The sequence below is a fragment of the Rissa tridactyla genome, chromosome 23 (genome assembly GCF_028500815.1).
Source record: "Rissa tridactyla isolate bRisTri1 chromosome 23, bRisTri1.patW.cur.20221130, whole genome shotgun sequence".
Lineage (NCBI taxonomy): Eukaryota > Metazoa > Chordata > Aves > Charadriiformes > Laridae > Rissa > Rissa tridactyla.
Window position 1 is genome coordinate 2,094,673 of NC_071488.1, and position 12,668 is coordinate 2,107,340.

A 12,668-nucleotide genomic window follows, 5' to 3' on the forward strand; every position below is an offset into this window, starting at 1 on the left:
AGAAAAAAGTACTTGTGGTTTCCAATTCCCCGGTGCCGCCTGATGCTTGTGCACGCAGCGCTTAAATGCCATGACCCTTCTGCCAGGAAGACGGCAGAGTTTCGAGAGGGGCCTAAAGCCAATTATTGTATTTATTGTATGCTGAAGGGTAACGAGTTGGTTAAACTTGCCATTTGTGCTGCTCTAATTCCTGAGTCGCGTGCCCAGCAGTGCCAGGCACAGAGAGGGTCTCCACTCCGCAGCAGATCCCTGTGGAGCTCCCTGGGGAAAAAGGCAGGCGAGAGGATCCCTCACACCATAAACGAGGTGAGAAGAGCCGCTGCCAAAGACACGCGTCTGGGGACTTGGGCGCAGACCTGCGTTGGCTTATTAATCCTCGCAGAGGGTTCACTAAGCTTGTGTCCTGGTTTGAGCTAAACTTTCTGTTCAGCGATTTTACTTCTTAGCTCGGCCGCTCCTAACTCTCGGAAATTAACAGCGCAGTGTGCCAAAAACAGTTCGTTCTCAGAGCGACAAGACCAACGTTCACAGTTTGTGCCAAGGAACGGCACGCAGGGAGGCTCTTGCTGATACTTATGGCTGTAACAACCCGGGTCAGCTCATTCCGTTATTTGCCCCGTTGGAGGGTCGGAAGCTGAAAAGCGCAGAGGGGTCCCACCTGCGGGGAGGAGCGGACGGGACAGGTGACCCCAAACTGACCAACAGGGTATTCCATCCCATCTGCCCCACGCTCAGTATAAAAGCTGAGGGATGAAAGGGTCAGCTCTTTTTCTTCAACGGCCGACCTCCGAGCAGGGCCCTGGCTGCTCATCTGCCTTTGATCCCGATCCGTGTGTTCCTGACTCCAGCTCCGGAATCCGGTTCCCACCCATCGCTGTGCCCAGCCTGGGACTTCCCCAGTGCCTGCCGGTGATGGCATCCTGGGAGCTTAATATGGTTTTGTATATACTATATCCATTTCATTATTTTCCTTTTTATTTTATTATTAATATTTCATTTAAGTAGTTTAGTTTCTTCTAAACTCATAAATCTCTTTATCTCCCCTCCTCCTCCTCTCCATGTACGAGAGGTGGGGGGAGAGCATCTGTCGCCGGCCGTTGGCCAATTTGGCCAAAACCACGACAGCTTGCAAGGAGGAAAAAAAAAAGAGAGGCTAAGACTGTCGTCTGGATTCCCAAGTTCCTGACTCCAAGCTTCTTGCTTCCCAAGAAGACTACGACTGAGAAAACAGTCCAGGAGCTAAGCAGACAAAAACACGAGGAGCGGCCACGTGCGATGAGCATGAGAAACTGAGTTAGGCTTGCCAGAAGGACCAATGAGTGAGCACCAGCCAGGGAGCACTACACCATCAGCATGGATGGACACCACACTCTGCCTGGGTGGAGGGCTGGAAAACTCCTCAGCCTTCACAAGATCGTCGTGAGACCCAAGACCTGTTTTCTCCTCCACGAAAGGTGCCACCAAATTATTGCAAGTTCCCTTTAGACTGATCTAGTGACCCAGATCTCCTTGCAAATCTTGCTCTCGGTAAGGAGGTCACACCTCGCTTCACAGGAAAGGAAGAACAAACCCGGGGGTGGCTTCCTTCAGGATGGGCAGAAACGGGACTCCCTTACAGGAAGAAATCTTGGAGATAACCAAGAATTCCTGTCCTGGACGAAGGCAAAAACTCATGCAGACTGCCTGGGTCTGCTAGTATGAGAGTCAACCACGGCAGATCTACGGGTGGAACTGAGGAAACCAGAACAGAGCCAGGAGGTTCAGCAGATGGGAAGAAAGGTAATTCTGTGCCAATATTTAGAAAGGTAAATGAGAAGAGTTGGGTAATTACAGGCCTGTCAGTCGGACAGGGAACAGCTGACTGTTCTACAGCAGTTCACAGAAAATAGACTTTATCAGCATAACCTGTTATCTTGATGGAATGATAAATCTGGGCGATAAAGGTGAATTAATAATTTAATGATAATTAAATGTGAAGACGATTTCATTTGGTCCCATATGACATTATGACCGTGAAACTCCAATGGTAAAATCAACATCACCCCTATAAAATGGGCTGACAGCATCACAACCTGCACTGAGAACGTGCCACCACCAGGAGGTCTCCAAAGCATCCTGCAAAACCCAGCTCTCGGACGGCTGCTAACAAGTAGGACGGACACAACCCTCAATCCCACCTGCAAGATTCATCTTACCTAATCGCGGCTATACCCCGTGCCAGCATCACCATCTCAGCTGCCACCTCAGACTCCGGTTACAACCAGAGAGGACGTTCGGCCAGGGAGAGCCAGTTGAGGGCTCCAGCTCAAATTTGGACACCTACACGGGAGCAGGATGTACAGCTTCATCCCACAATCAATAGAGCTGGGATTCAGCACAATGTTGACTCATAGTGCTGCTTTGGATGCCGGGGGGTATCCCAGGCATCCACACGGAGCTGAGCGATCAAACACAGGGTCTACGGGAGACTCATGTCCAGGTGGAGCACCCTGGGGAATCTTAGAACTTAGAGACTGGTATTCAGGTAGCCAAACCAAACCCTGGAGCTCTAGCTGGCAAGGTCTGAAGAGAGACTCAAGTGAAGCCAGTGGCTGCTCTGCAACCAGAACATGGATTCAGTTGTCCACACGGATGTCTGGTGCCATTTGAGATGCCCTGGAGACCCTGCTTTGCCTCCAACTCTCATTCCAAAAGGGTGTGGGACTCCAGTAGGTCCTGTGCCACAACTTCCATCCCTGGGGCGACTTCTTGTGTACTCCAGGACTTCTCACATCTCTGGACATCTCTGCCTGGGCAAGCAAAGTCCACCTCACCCCACGCAGAGATAGAATCAAAGAATGGTGAGAGTTGGAAGGGACCTTAAAGATCATCCAGTTCCAACCCCCTGCCCTGGGCAGGGACTTCTCCCACTAGACCAGGTACTGGGGGCTGTACCGGGGCAGCTTTGAAGTGTCTTCTTGTGTCAGCTTCCCAAGTAGGGCCCTGTGAGAATGGGATATGCAGCCCCTGCTTCCAGCCCAGGTACCTCTTGTCTTGCAGGATCTGAGTTTTAGAGGAAAAACCAATCGCTAATAGCCCCGCAGTGTCATCTAGCAGGGCCAGCCACGGGTTGCTCCAGCTGTACACCTTGGGACACAGGGCCTGGATTGACGCCGGAGCATCCAGAAAACTGCACGTTGTCCATCAGCGCAACGGCATCGGCGTCTGGACCAGGCACATTTTGAGCAGGGATTGAAGAAGCTGCACGGTTACCTGCGGGTATGTTCACGTGGCGTGACGCAGTGCCAGATGGATGTCCATATCTCCTGAAGGCAGAAAGAGGCCTCGCAGGTATCCCATTTCCTGGACAGATATTCAAAGCTCTGGGACGTTGCACACACATTTATCTCGGCTTCCTGTTGCTGTGATTAGGCATGCTCCTAGGGAATCCAGCTTTTCAGGACACAGAGGCTCCAGGCAGCCTTCTTTCTGGTTCCCAGATGGCCTCAGGGAAGAAGCGGTCAGCTCACTCACGCTCCTCCAGGCACGCTCAGTAATTAATGCAGTTGCAGGCACCAGAGGAAATTTATTCTCCTGAAAGTCAAGGTGCCAGGGAATACAGAGAGATGAAACTCCAGGATCCTGCGACTGCAGGCAGTGGGTAATTCACATGGAGACATCAACGGAGGGACTATTGCTCAGCCAGGTGAGACCCTGTCCTGGCTTCTCTGCTCTCCTGAGACCCCACCTGGAGCGCTGTGTCCAGCTCTGGAGCTCTCAGCACAAGAGAGACACGGAGCTGTCGGAGCAGGGCCAGAGGAGGCCACCAAGATGATCAAAGGGCTGGAGCCCATCTGCTGGGAGGACAGGCTGAGAGAGCTGGGGGGGTTCAGCCTGGAGAAGAGAAGGCTCCGGGGAGACCTTAGAGCCCCTTCCAGGCCCTCAAGGGGCTCCAGGAAAGCTGGGGAGGGGCTGTTTGCAAGGGCACGGAGCAGCAGGACGAGGGGCAATGGCTTTAAACTAGAGCGGGGCAGGTTTAGATCAGCCATGAGGAAGAAGATCTTTCCACTGAGGGTGGTGGGACACTGGCCCAGGGTGCCCAGAGAGGGGGTGGAGGCCTGGAGACGTCCAAGGCCAGGCTGGATGAGGCTCTGAGCAACCTCATCTAGTTGACGATGTCCCTGCTCACTGCAGGGGGTTGGACTGGGTGGACTTCAGAGGTCCCTTCCAACCCCACACATGATTCTATGGTTCTATGAACAAGATGTTCCTAGGACAATGACGGTGGTGGCACCAGGACCAGGGGTAAACACCTGCCCTCCAGCTTGGCTGCTCAAAACTCAAGTTACAAGGACGGTGGCAACTGCAGACACCCTCAGATAACAAGCAACGAAACTGTTATCCCTTTTAATTTACCGTTGATATGTTTTCTAACATGGAGCTCTTTGCCGACGCAGAGGCCGGAGAGAGCAGTAGATTTAGCAAGAATATAACGGGCTCGAACGGTATTTGTCAGGGCTGGTTTCTCAGGTCAGCCTGAGTGTCTGTGCTTGAGAATTAATTTGTAAATAGGAGGTTTATAAATCAGAAGTTCATCATCAACACACACACACTCTTCAGGAATTCACCGAGGGTTATACAGGCGCGGTCTGGATCCCTAATAAGCTTTGGGCATGGGGTCTATTACCTCTTACTGGAGGGAAGGGAGGAATAAAAATCTCAATTTCTAGTTAGTCACAGAGATTTGATCAACACATTTGCGTTAATGACCTGTGTAGCGCAAATTGCATGAAATCCAAAGAGACGCAGAGAAGAAGATGTTACGGACTATGGGTGCCCAGAGCCCCAAGCCCACACTTTCCCCCTCAGCTGCTTTCGGGAAAAGGAACATTTTTGTTTCTTTGTGCAGCACCTGATACCGTAAACCCCCAGCATAATATATAAAGGGGGTTCGCTGGTGCTGCTGCTGTGCGGATACGAAATAGTCATAAGCAAGTGGGAGAGAACTGCCGCGTATCCTTACCTGGCGGGGTCAGGCTCTGCATACGGTGCTCGCGAGTACACGCACCGCGTGCTGCGACGGGCGTCGTTTCAGGAGGGTAATTTTTCACCCGCGTCTGCAACAGAAAAACAGTGCGGTTAATACATAAGGGCCTGTGCCAAGCGCCAGCATCGGCTGTTTCACCGCAGCACCTTGACTCCATCGGCACAGGGTGAGGAAGACGGGCTGACCAGGTCCCACAGCCTTCCCCAACCTCATCCTCAATTACCAAATTCCCTCATTTTTCTCCTCGGCCACGTGGCAGCTCTTGTCTGGATGTGTCCCTAGCTACGAGGGGCAATGGTTTAAACTAGAGCGGGGCAGGTTTAGATCAGCCATTAGGAAGAAGTTCTTTCCACTGAGGGTGGTGGGACACTGGCCCAGGGTGCCCAGAGAGGGGGTGGAGGCCCCATCCCTGGAGACATCCAAGGCCAGGCTGGATGAGGCTCTGAGCAACCTCATCTAGTTGACGATGTCCCTGCTTTAAAAGACTGGGTGGCCTTTGGAGGTCCCTTCCAACCCGACACATTCTATGGTTCTACTCTCTCCATCTGCTCTAATGGAGCAGAAAAACCTCCCTCATGGGTCTTGAGTAATTGGGGCAGGTAAGAGTTAAAAATCCTGATGACTGAGGGGGACCTTACCAACGCTTATAAATACTTCAAGGGGGGGTGTCAGGAGGATGGGACTGGGCTCTTCTCAGTGGTGCCTGGTGACAGGACAAGGGGTAACGGGCACAAACTTGACCATGGGAAGTTCCATCTCAACACGAGGAGGAACTTCTTTGCTGTGGGGGTGGCAGAGCCCTGGCCCAGGCTGCCCAGAGAGGTGGTGGGGTCTCCATCTCCGGTGACATCCCAACCCCGCCTGGACGCGTTCCTGTGCCCCCTGCTCTGGGTGACCCCGCTCTGGCAGGGGCTGGGACCGGGTGATCTCCAGAGGTCCCTTCCAACCACCACCATCCTGCGATTCTGTGATTCTCCCAAATGCTCTCACCACTCTTCTACAACTGCATTTTCTGCACCAGCAGCAGCTATACCCCTGCTCCGTAGGTCTGGACCAAGCGTTCCTCTCAACCACCACCTCCCCTGCGCCCTTGGGAGAAGGGAGAAGCCGTCTCCAGAAGCCCAAATTGGTGGGATAAGCCGCTGTCAGCTGAGCCCGCTGAGCTCCCCTACTTATTCCGAGCGAACTGCTCACTTTGAAGGGATAAACAGTCTGATTAAACTAACAGCTCTTCCTTCCTCGCAGTGATTCTCTTTGAAGGATACAGGCAAAGCCAGAGCGAGCGCAATCTCCAGCAGCAAATCCACTGCTGACTCCTCCTGGGAGAGAGCAGAACGGGAGGAGGAGAGCCAGAGCGGGAAGCTGGTGGAGCTTTGCTTTATATCAAGTAATCTCGTTATTGCAATTTCGGAGCTAAATGGTAAATAGGCAGGAGTGCTGGGCAGCGCAGCAGGAAGCAGGCCTGGGTCACCGGGTAATTTAGCTGACATAAACGATACCCTGTGCCTGGACGGTCGGCATCTGCTGCCAGCACGAACCTTCGGCATCGCTCAGAGTATCAGCGGGGCTGTGCGATGGCCGTATCCTGGAGTCGGAGAATCACGGAATCATGGAGTCTCTTGGGTTGGAAGGGGCCTCTAAAGGCCACCCAGTCCAACCCCCGGCAGTGAGCAGGGACATCGTCAACTAGATGAGGTTGCTCAGAGCCTCATCCAGCCTGGCCTTGGATGCCTCCAGGGACGGGGCCTCCACCCCCTCTCTGGGCACCCTGGGCCAGTGTCCCACCACCCTCCTTGAGTCCTGGGAGGGTTGATACAGGAGAACTGGGAAAGATTAACAGCTAATTAAAGTCGATCAGCACAGGGGTACTAACAGGCTTTATCAGATGAATAAACTCAATCGGTCTGTTCGTGTTCGTCCCTGGAGCAGAAGGGGAACAGCGGTGGGGAGGGCAGAGCGGATACGGAGAGCAACTCAGGCGTTGGCCTGGCGTAAGCTTGAAGCATCTTTATACAACCTGACCAGATGTAGGAACAAGGAGGGCGATCTGCCTTTTCCAAGGAGAGTCGGTGCTCTCCAGTCAGCCCCGGGGCACAGCAGAGTCTCAAGTGGTCCTGAGGAGCCCCGGATGGGCACAACCTCCATCGCAGTGGCCAGACTGGGCCCGTACGTTGCTATTAGTGTTTGTTCCCTTGTTTTTCTAGGTTTGACTACAGCATATAAGGGATGACCATCCATCCCGGGTATCTTCCAAGGCAGGATCACACGCAAAACACCCCTGCTGCGTTCCCAGGCACAAGAGATTCCTCAGTCAAAATTCCAAGCGTGAAAACCCCGTGATGCTCGCAGCTCAGATCGGAGGAACCGCTCCTGCCAACCACGTGTTCAGCCTTTGCAGTGTCCTGGGTGGGTTTATCTCACGGACTCCGCTCATTCCCGGGTCCCCAGCCTGCTTCCCGGGCCAGGACTCGGCAGTCCGAGCAGTCTCTCTCCATTCTGTCCCGCACACCTCTCCTTCGGCTGCGCCGGCTCCTTGGTGCAGCTCAGCACCTGCAGCGCTCACCCGTTTCAAGCTGACACGGTGCCGTCTGTGCTCCACATCTTTATTTCCAGACAGATTAACCAATCTATTCTGCAGCTACACATTACGCTGCGTTGTGCTGCGTTCCTGCACTGTTCCGTGCGGTTTGTATCTTCATCATTCCGTGTACAGCCTCAGGGCTTGTTTACCACACATCAAACCCTGAACAGGGAATCTTTAGCTTCCTCTTGCATCTATCTGCGGCGCTCATCACCCAGAGAAGCAAGTCTCGGAAATATCAGGGAGGTTATGAATTTTCACAGTGCTCTACGACATGAGGAGATATAGGAGATATATTCTCCCCTTTCAACCTGGCTCCCAGACGTGCCTCTCTCAAAGGCAGTCACAGAATTATGGAATCACGGAATCCTGGAATCGCCGAGGTTGGAAGGGCCCTTTCAGATCATCAAGTCCAACCGTCACCCTAACCCTGACAAAAACCATCACCAACCCGTATCTCTAAGCACCACGTCTGCACGGCTTTTAAATCCCTCCAGGGATGGTGCCTCCACCACTGCCCTGGGCAGCCTCTTCCAATGCTTGATAACCCTTTCGGTGTAAAAATTTTTCCCAATATCCATCCTAAACCTCCCCTGGCACAACTTGAGGCCATTTCCTCCTGTCCCATGGCCTGTTCCTTGGGAAAAGAGCCCGACCCCCCTGGCTACCCCCTCCTTTCAGGGAGCTGTAGGGAGCAAGAAGGTCTCCCCTCAGCCCCCTCTTCTCCAGGCTGAACACCCCCAGCTCCCTCCTTGGACATCCAGCAGCACCGAAGCTTCATCAGCGCTCACACTGCTCCTGCAGCTGGGGTCCTGCCCAGCGAGACCCCCTTCGCTCCCCACATGGTGCTCCGAGTGCTGCAGGTGTCCTCAGAAGAAAACCAAGTTGCCCGGGAAATCAGAGCCTGAATATACAGTTTGTTTGCCACAGGCAAAGACGAAGTTCCCTTATTTCTGGTATTTCCTACGACCTCTGTGCTTGTCTTAACCCTCACAAGGTTGAACCACCTTGCTAAAGCCAAGGTACGCAACACCCACCGCTCTCATCTCTTGTCTCCTCACGCAAGACAACCAAAATGGTCAGGCACAATTTGACGCTGGTAGCTCCAAGCTGGAGAAAGGTCAGGTCCTCCTCAAGCAGAGCGGGGTTATGAGAAGTCACCAGCACCCTGAAGTCATTGCCAAGAAGAGGCTGCCATTCGTGGTAGTGATTTCTTCCTCCTCGGTCTTGCGCACGCTTGGATCCATTTCCATGTGTTTTGCTAACGCTGCCTTCTCCCTGGCTCCCAGCTGAAGTTTGGAAGTTGCCCAGTAGCCTCCTCCAGCTCCACTTAACATAAAGGGCTGTTGTTTGCTACACGGCAATGCCGGGGCTCCCCAGCCCGTTAGCACGCGTTCCCGGAGCTCAAGCTACAACAAGTTGGGCAACAGCTACTGACCAACAGGCAACTGTTCAACGCATCTCAAACCACACGAAGCCCACACAAGACCTAAGAATCCATGCTGCCCGGTCAGTGCAAACCCTCTGGGGTTCTGCAATAAAGATAACGGGAATATTATCTTAATATCTTGCCTACAAGAAAGCTGGGGAGGGGCTGTTTGCAAGGGCACGGAGCGACAGGACGAGGGGCAATGGTTTAAACTAGAGCGGGGCAGGTTTAGATCAGCCATTAGGATGAAGTTCTTTCCACTGAGGGTGGTGGGACACTGGCCCAGGTTGCCCAGAGAGGGGGTGGAGGCCCCATCCCTGGAGACATCCAAGGCCAGGCTGGATGAGGCTCTGAGCAACCTCATCTAGTTGACGATGTCCCTGCTCACTGCAGGGGGTCGGACTGGGTGGCCTTTGGAGGTCCCTTCCAACCCAACACATTCTGTGGTTCTATGATTCTATGATTACTGGGAAACTGAGACAAACCGGTGCTCCCAGTGTGGTCCCTGACTGCAGAAGCGCTGTAGCTGCTTACCAGGACTGAAAGCCCTGGCCACCCACAAGGGAAAATGACATATTTGCTTTGCAGTCCAACAGTTGCTTTTCCAGTGCTCCGTGTGACAGCCCAGAGATGTCCCTATGTGTGCGCCGTGCTCCATCGTCACTCCCTTGTCCACGGGGCCAAGCAGCTCAGCAGGGTCGGTTCCATGTGAACTTCTTTCTTATTGCAGGTTTTCCTAGCCTGAAACGGAGGAAAAAAAATGGTTCTACAACTAATAATAGAAGCTGTGAAGAGTTAAAATGTCCCAGGAGTAGAAGAAGCTTTGATTCATTTCTCCACATAAAAAGTTTCTAATTATACTGAGTCTTATCTCTGTGCGAGAGTGGATTCATAACTCTGCCTTTGTCCTTGATGTGCTCAGCAGCAACGGCCAGATTTCGGACAGAGCAGGGATGACAGTTTCGGAAAGAAAAGCGGTTCCCGGGCATCCTTCAGGGAGGAGGGGCACTCATCCGAAGCCTCAGGAGCCCCGGAGATGGGTATTGAGTAAAAGCACAGATTTTGATGAAAATGCAGGCATAGCTCTAGCCACGGAGCGGCTGGCCTCCCGAGGTCTGATCCCGAGCCGAAGGGTCCATCCCCAGGAGCTGCCGGTGCTTGCACAGCACGCTCGCACAGCACGGATTAACGCGCAAACGGGAAACCCTCTCTTCTCACCATCATCAGAGTCAACAGCAGCCCTACGCGCCCCAGCTCGGCGCTGCATCCCCGCTTCCCAGGCGTCTCCTGAGAGCGCGGGAGAACGCACCGGCGCTTCTGTCAGGACAAACCAGTCAGCCAAGCACTTAAAGCAGCACTCAAAATCTCCTTGCATAACTTCCGAAACAAAAGGCTGCCCGGGGAGCCGTCCTGCGGAGGCAATCAAACACGCTCCCTCTTGCTCCCTCCCACACGGAGGGCACATTATCGTGACGGGTTTCTGCATCGCATTTCCACCTCGGGTTTCTGTCGAGCGCGCAGGCACATGCATCCACACGCACACACGCTCTCTCTCCCTTGTTTTTACACAATGCCCGTAGTCGAAAAATTACACAATTTGCAGTTCGACGCAGATATGAGACACCATTCAAGATGCAAGTTCTACATAGCCCAGTTAGCGACAACAGCAACATCAACGATGACGAAAACCTGCTGCCGTAGGCCACGTCAACCATGGGGACCACAATATGGGATAAACGCTCTTGCACCCAGCAGAGAATGAGCCAAGAGAGAGTCTGTTCCTCTCCCAGACCCCGCACCCGGCGGCAGCCAACTCTGAAGGCTGATTCCAGTCCTGTCCAATACATTCCAGTCCTGTCCAATATATTCATCAACGACCTGGACGAGGGGATAGAGCGCACCCTCAGCAATTTGCTGATGATACAAAACTGGGCGCACACACGCCTGGCCGCTCCGCAGGCATCCTCCTTGCTCCTCCCCAGCCTCTGCAGCACCAGGGACGGTAGAGGAGATGTCCCCGCCTGCTGCCTTCAGGCTCCGCTGGTGGACCTCCGAGGTTTCCCGATCCCTTTTTGACCCTGCCGTTACCGTCTTTCCTCTGCCTCCTCCAGCAGCAAGTTCCTCGCTTTCTCTTCCTGCTGTGTAAAGATGAACTTGCTTTTATCTGCTTTAAACTGCTCTCCTTCTAGACCCATCAAGTGCACGTAGTTCTAGTACTGTGGGATTTGGTGAATGACAGCTCTGCCTTCATCTCACTCACCACCTCCATGATGTCACAAACCTCAGCCACATTCCCCCTCGTACCACCTTCTCCTCTGCGAACTCCAGCCCTTCTTTCCAGTCTCGTAAGGCAGTGGTTTCATAGAATCAGAGAATGGGTCGGGTGGGAAGGGACCGTAAAGATCATCTCATCCCCTGCCCTGCCCTGGGCAGGGACACCTCCCACCAGCCCAGGTTGCCCCAAGCCCCGTCCAACCTGGCCTTGAACCCCTCCAGGGATGGGGCAGCCACAGCTTCTCTGGGCAACCTGGGCCAGGGGCTCACCCCCCTCACAGCCAAGAATTCCTTCCCAATATCCAATCTAAATCTCCCCTCCTTCAGTTTAAAACCGTCCCACCTCGTCCCATGGCTCCCCTCCCCACTCCAGAGTCCCTCCCCAGCTTTCCCGGAGCCCCTTGAGGGACTGGAAGGGGCTCCAAGGTCTCCCCGGAGCCTTCTCTTCTCCAGGCTGAACCTCCCCAGCTCTCTCAGCCTGTCCCCACGGCAGAGGGGCTCCAGCCCTCCCAGCATCTCTGGGGCCTCCTCCGGCCCCACTCCGACAGCTCCGTGTCCTTCTTGTGCTGAGGGCTCCAGAGCTGCTCGCAGCGCTCCAGTTGGGGTCTCACCAGAGCAGAGCAGAGGGACAGAATCCCCCCCGTACCCCCCTGCCCACGCTTCTTTTGAGGCAGCCCAGGATGCGGGGGGTTTCATCCCCTTGCTCATTTTGGCTGCTTCTCCGCACCTCTCTCTAACTTGAGATGCCGAGGCCAGAGCTACACAAGGCACAAGAGAGCTGCAAAGCAACGCCTGGTGTCTCCACGAGGATGCCCAAGACGCTGTTGGCTTTTTGGCTGCGGTCGCGCACTGAGCTGATGCTCTCAGAGAGCCACCGGTGGCTCCGAGGGCTCTTTCCTGAGCCTTACGGGCCAGTTCCAAATTCAGCATTGTGCAGCAGAGTTTGGAGGGAGTTAAACAGAGGAACGCTTGGCGCAACCTGCTGCGGCCGCCTCCGGGAGCAGAGACCTCATGGAGAAGTTGGACATGGGAGTGGAGAACACTTGAAAATGGAGCACGTTCCTAATGCAGCCCCCTGTCCTGCAGGTCTCTGGCTTCCTGAGCCAAGGGTCTAGCAAGAACCGGGGGTAAGAGAAAAGCACCTTTTTGCCCAGGCTAAAGTTGACCACCCTGGACCTAAGGTCTGGTTCCAGGTGAGCCCAGAAGTTTCCAGAAAGACCTGGGGTGGTCACGGACAAGGAGGATTTTTGATCTCAAGGAGCAGATAAGACACGTTGGGTAGACACAAGAGTAATTAATTACAGGAGAAGCAAATTATTTCAGTGCTACCGCACACGGCAGCACGAAACCCAGCTGGA

The 12,668-nt window shown here is 53.9% G+C and overlaps 1 long non-coding RNA gene across 1 annotated transcript in view; it reads right to left on the reverse strand.

Moving 5' to 3' along the window:
- LOC128900986 (uncharacterized) overlaps positions 1-12,668 on the reverse strand; it is a 68,213-nt gene that overhangs the window by 46,107 nt on the left and 9,438 nt on the right. The window contains exon 2 of the long non-coding RNA XR_008463395.1: positions 5,003-5,096. This is a non-coding gene — a long non-coding RNA (uncharacterized LOC128900986). The remainder of the gene's footprint in view (positions 1-5,002; positions 5,097-12,668) is intronic.